Here is a 6481-nt window from a genome sequence, read left to right on the forward strand (position 1 = left end):
ACGGGTCTGCTGTCTCCATTTGGACGGCAACGTGGAGGCCTTTGATCCGGCGCCCATCTGATGGATGTGTGTACTTGCATACATTACACGCACACACACACACACACACACATTGTGCTACAGTACATGTATTGTGTGCACGCTCACACTCGGACACACGCGGTAGAGCTGGCCAGATTAGAGTTGGCGTCCTCGTGCCGAGTCTAGACAGGAAGCAAGTCTATGCCAGATTAGGGATTTGCTGTTTAACACACACACACACACACTCTCACTGCTAAATTTTAGTTTTTGTTTTTCTCATCCAGCACAACACACACACACACACACATATTGTCTTTTGACAGCCAACCACAATAGATCCACGGCCACACACACTCGTTTGTTTTATCCTTTCCGGCCGGGCCAGGTCAGGTCCCGTCGCGCTTGGCCAAACCGTAGCGAGGCCCCGCCCGTCACCTTTCACCTCTCCCAGATGGAGCTGCCTAATAAGACATTGTTGGCCAAGCGCCATTTTGGCTCCTTGATAGGTTGCTGCGTTAAGACGTGGACCCCGCTTGACCTTTCAGAACATGTGTGGCTGCTTTGTGTGTGAGGGTGTCTAGCATCAACAAAGCTTGTGTGTGTGTGTGTGTGTCTGGCCTGCAGCCAACGGCCTGCACCTTCCGTAGGTCTAGGTAAGGTCACAAATATGAATATGAATATTCATGACGCCCCCCCCCCCCCCCGCCTACTTTTGAATTTGTCAGCACTCTTTCACACAGTTGAGAAAACCTGACTTTGGAGTCGATCCTAAAAGTTGAGACGCTAACATTTCATTTCCTATGCAGCGCCATCCAATCGTGTCAAGGGAGGAGAGATTTCATTTGCACCAGCAGAGGGCAGCATCTGCTATATTTTTCATTCAAATCAACCTAAAGCGATATAACGACGATGGCAAAAACAAGACATAGTATTTATTCTATTCATTACAATAAATTAGGTTCAGTTTATTATAATTATATTATTATGATGGGCCTTCCTACCTAGCCTACCTAACAGGTGCTCAGGTCGCTGGCTATATTTCAGCGCCTTCCTGCTTCTGTCCACGCCATGATCTTCTTCATTTCTCACATGAGTGCCTTTCTTATCATCCTCTTGACCCCGCCTCAGTTCCCGGCTAAAACGATAAAACGTCCCGGTATTGTGTTGGACACGGACTACGCGGGCCGCTCTTGGCGATGCCTCCCGGCTATAACTCAGCCGGCCGGCGGCGAGGCTGGCCTGCCTTTCCCAGGACCAGGTAGTGCTGGAGGCGGGGTGTCAAGGTGAAGCCCAGATAACCCCCTCCCCCCTGCCTCGCTGTCAGTGCGTTGGCTGCCATTGTTTATTTTGGCGGCCTTGACTGACAGGCCGCCGGGAAGGTCAGAGCGGGACGCGCTTTGGCAATTGCAACTTGTATTTTGAGGCCGGACTTGGACGTTGCTAAAATTCGGTGAAGGCGAAAGATGATCGAGCGGGGGAACGCTGTCGTGGTCTTTTTCCGCTGAAGCTTCTCTCGTTCCATTTTTAGCTTTTCATTTATGCGTGCTTGTTTTATTTCCCCCATTCGCCAAGCAAGCAAGTTTAACGCCGCCGCCGCCGCGCTCCATCGAACCCGTGTTCTCGCCGCTCGCTCGCTCGCTCGCATCCTTTATTACCTCGCGTCCACCTCTCTGCGGATTTGCCTGTGACCCGCTGACCCGCCAACACCTATAAATATTTATTTGCGTCAGCTTGTCGGTAAAAATAACCGTATTACAAGCCCCGGTCGGTGTCCTGGAGCGGCTCCAGGAGAGTCAGCATCGGAGGGAGCCCCGAGCATCGCGTGTTTGATGGCTCGACAAGACCGCCGCGTCCTCCGGGTCCCCGAACACGGGCTGGTGGAAACGGACGGCGCTTTTGCCGTGAAAATAAATCTCCTGTCATGTCTTGGAAATTTGACACGCCACAGAGAGGAGAGGATGTTCTTCGGAGCAGCTTTGGATAGATTTGCCAGTTCTGTCTTGACGACTGATTTTTCTTGTGTGCAAAAACAAAACCGTAAGCAATCCTCGAAGCTTCGAAAGAGCTTCTCTCAATTCCCCGGCCGGCCCTGGTGTTTTAGTTTTATTATTATTATTATTATTATTATTATTATTATTATTATTTTACGACGAGACTCAAGTTTTGCCCGGCAACTCCCGTCCGACCCCCCCAATGCATTAAATGTCCGGCCATCATTTATTTTAATTCAATCCACCGCCAGCCCGGTCGGTCGGCTCTGCCGGCGCCCAGATGAAATGGACGGCTAACCTTGTCGGACAAGGACGCGCTCGCTCGCTCGCTGGCGCGCACGCCGTCTGCCGTTAGCCGCTGACTTATTCGCCATTCTTGCGGCGTGGAGGAGAGGTCCCGATGATGAAGAGAAATAGTCTGGCATGCAAATTGCCGCCGCTGCCACGTCCAATGAGGAGGCCCGGTCGTAGGCTGTCACCGTAGAAACGGCAGACTCAAAGTGAGAGCTGACGAGAGCCGGCGCCCGCTTTAATTAGACGCGAGCGAGGTTGAGACCGCTCCAGGTGGACTACAGGTGTCTGGTCTCGCCTTTGGCCGCTCGGTGACTCCAATCCACTAGAGGACAGTGTTGTGTTCTGCTACAGGCAGCATTTCATCACATCCGACCGCAAAACAAGATTTATTCATAAGAAAAAAGGAAAATGGCCTTTTCACATGCTCCCTTGATTGTTTTTAGCAACAAAAGAATCCTTCCTTGTTGTCTTTGCGTGAAACAAGAGCAGAGCAACTTTTATTTCCTCGCTCTTATTTCGCCCAAACAACGCGGAATCTTTTTCACCCGCAAAACTGCAAAGTAAGCGCCACCGACGCACCAAGAAAGGCAGCGTCTTAGAATGGCGGTCAAGCCCGCCGGCGTAATGAGCCTAGGGCTCGTGGAAGGTGACCACCCCCGGGGAGCCGGCCCTCGTTTGTCACGCCAAGGCGCCACGTCAGTCGTTCGTCTTGGTTAGACTGCGGTGAGATTGTTCACGTGGCCGTCCGTCCGACCGACCGTCCGCTACAATAGTGCAGCAACACATGTAGACAGACAATGTGACGATACTCGGGCGTATATTCTTTATCCTCTGTAAAGAAAGACAAAAATCATTGCGTGACATTCTTTTTATTTTCATGATTGAAGTTTGCTGCCCCCCAGTGGCCCTGCAAACCGCTTCATTCTCGTTGGTTTTATTATTCCGATGTGGTTTATGCTGTCCAGAATTCGACAGCAGCCGCCGCGCTTTCTTGAGCCTTAGGCAAAGTCTTCTTTTCATCTTTGTGTTCACGTGTTGTGGACAGACAGGACGACGTCTTTGGGTCGGGCGTGCCAGAGCGCCAGGCCGAGATTAGCGCAGGGTGGGGGTCCCCGGGGTCGCTCTTGTCACTCCATTTCCTAAATTGACAGCAGGAGAAACTATTCCAGCCGAGGTGATGAACGAGGAGCGGGGAGAGGAGTGATAAATGGCGCGGGGCGCCAGAATCAGGCCAGATGAAAGTTGGTGGCGGCTGAGAAATGACTGACAGCTCATTATGTGCACCCAGTCAAAAAAACACACACACACACACACACTAGTATGCGGGGAAGAAGCTTTCAAGTGGATCTTGTGAAGTCCACCTCACTCGCTTCTCGTCCATTGCTCGACTGGCATGCAAAATCTCTCAAATTGAGGCATTTTTATGTATGCGCTGGATTGAAAAAGTCCAACCCCCCCTCCCCCTGTTCAAATGTCGAACGACCTACGGATCGGCTTTATATCTTTTCTGTTTAGCGGCTATGTGCTGCTGTTTTGTATAGCAACAGCGGACCTGCTGATTACAATTATCCCCCCCCCCCCCCCAAAGTGGTCTATTTGAGTGCTGCGTTTATCTTGGGCTTCTCCATTTGATTTTGCCGATCTTTTGCGACGTACCGCTTGTTCGCCCTCCTCCCCCCCCCGGCCTCGGGGATGCGAGCGAGGGAGCGAGCGCTCCCCGGGGCTGTCGCTTTCACAGGCAGCCGGAGAGCGAGCGAGCGAGCGAGCGAGCGAGCGAGCGTGATCGCTCGGCGTGCTTGATGTCACTGGAATGGAAATCTGCATAAGTGGGGAGAGGCATTGAGGGACTTTGGGGCCCCGAGAAGTACAAATATTTTAATAACAAACACTTGCTGGCTGGGGTTTTTTTTTTTTTGCTGCTGCGGGAGTAGCGGCACCCTGACTTATTATTCTTTGGCGGCGGCGCGCAGCCGCCTCCTTTTGACTGCCAGCCGTTTTGGCGGCGCCCAAAGTTTTTCTCCTCCGTCCTTTGGAGGAGTGGCGTTAATCAAAAAGTCAAAGTCACCTCAGATCTCGCATTAAAACGGGCCCGTTCGGCTGCGGCTGGAATTGCCCGTGACCCCTCTTTGCCCCCGCCACTTATTCAAAATCAGCCCGGGCGGCCATCGGGGGGCTAAAACAACTCCATCGCCCACAAAAAAAAAAAAAAAGGCAATGTCAACTCATTGGTAAACTTCTTTGGGCGTGTGCTAAAAATGGAAACGGTGAAGTCGATGACGCGCTCGCGTAGCAAAAAAAGGCGTGTGTGTGTATCGCTACTCTCCTGTATGATCTTATTATCTGTCAGCCAATTTAACAGAGAGGCCTTGCGGGAGTGACAATGGGGATGTTGGGGATAGGGAGGGAGGGAGGGGCAAGATGCGCACACACACACTGGCGCTCTAATTCCCGCTGACCTCTGGCGCCTCCCCACAACGGCTGTTTTCGTATTTGATAGACAGATCGATGCGCTTTCTGCCGGCGGCGTGAAGAATCAAAACAAGAAAAGCCGTCGGTAGCGGTCACTCAGCGACGTCGCCGTGACTAAATGTCCTCTGCCGTCCCTCCTTGTACGCGCCGTGAAATGAGCCAAACAAGAATTATTACGAGGAATTTGCTGTGAGACGCGGCGGCGGCGAGGTGACATGCATGAAAGGCGGCCACGGCGTGCGCATCTTGGAATCTTCATCTGAAAGCGCAACTGTGGGAATGTTCCAAAGGCGGCAAGGTCACACAGTGTCGTCGTCGGGCAGGCAGGCAGGCAGGCAGGCAGGCAGGCAGGCTTCCCTCTCCCGACAGTCTTGAGGGCTTTTTTTTCTCAACAGATGTTGGGCACGGCACGCCGACCTTGGGGGGGGATCTCAAAGGGCTTCTTCTCTGGCCAACCCGGGGCCAATTTCAATGTGTGTGTGTGTGTGTAGTGGCTTTGTGTGTCATTCAAGCTTGAGTGAAAAGGTAGCAGTGAATCAATCACATGGCCGGCCGCTAAATGAAATTCAATGAGCTGATTGAGTGAGTGAGTGAGGGATGGATGGATGGATGGATGGAAGGATGGATGATCGGCGGACGGCCGTGTTTGCTGCGCCCCGAGGAGACGCTGCCCACATCTGCCCTCCCAGGATGCCGCGGCCGTGTGTGCGTGCGTCCATTTGGCCGCCTGTACCGTTACCATCTGGGCACGCCTGGACCGCACGGTGAGCCAGGCCGCCTCTAATCTGCCCACCAAGGTCACCGCTTCGGCAAGGACGAGGCCGGACCACCCCCGTGATACCCGCCATCCATCCGTGTGTGTGTGTGTGTGTCATAATAGATAGCAGCTGGCTGGGGTGTACTTGTTCACTTTGCCTGGGGCAGCGGTGTTGGGCCATCTTTCCTTCCTTCCTTCCGTCGATCTAATAATAATGCCCATGCATCCCTCATCTAGACCAGGACTGGGCCAACTGGAGACCGAGTGCGTAGAGGGTCTTCATACTTCAAGGTTCCACGATAGAGCCGCTGCGTCCATCTCGTCCGTCAAAGTTCTTTTTTTTTTTTTCTTCTTCTTCCACCAGGAATCAAGTGAGCGAAAGCGTTTTAAATGCAAATGACCTAAATAAGATTAGCGAGCTCGGCAGTCTGCTCCCTGTTAATTATCGCACGCAGTAGTCAATTAACAGCACTAACGATGGGACACTTAGCGAGCGTTAACCCAATTTCCCACGGCTAGGGAGAGCGGCGACGACGACGGGCCGGCCGGGGGGGTCGGGCTAGATGGCGCTGAGAATCCCGCTTGGTAAAACGCAAAGTGTCAAGTATCAAAACGTTGCTAATTTGACGAAAGTATGAACGAGGAGTGCTGCACTTCCAAAATAAGCGTGACTCTTTCATTAGCATCAGCAAGATGTGCCAGCGGCTTTCCGCTTAACAGCATTGGCCTCGGCGCCCGCCGCGCCGCGCTCCCATTTAACACTTGTCACTAGGCCTTGACTGTGAGAGGCATGGGTGAGTGACACGTCGCCACCCCGACATCTGATTTGCCGCTCGGGGCTGCCATCCATCTTGCGTGGTGGAACGACCGAAAGACAAAAGCTCACTCCGCAGCCCGTTAGCCATCGGATGCTAGCGTTTAGCAGGCGCTCTTGCCAGCATTTCGAAAC

Source organism: Syngnathus typhle, linkage group LG22 (genome assembly GCF_033458585.1).
Source record: "Syngnathus typhle isolate RoL2023-S1 ecotype Sweden linkage group LG22, RoL_Styp_1.0, whole genome shotgun sequence".
In the NCBI taxonomy this organism is placed as follows: Eukaryota; Metazoa; Chordata; class Actinopteri; order Syngnathiformes; family Syngnathidae; genus Syngnathus; species Syngnathus typhle.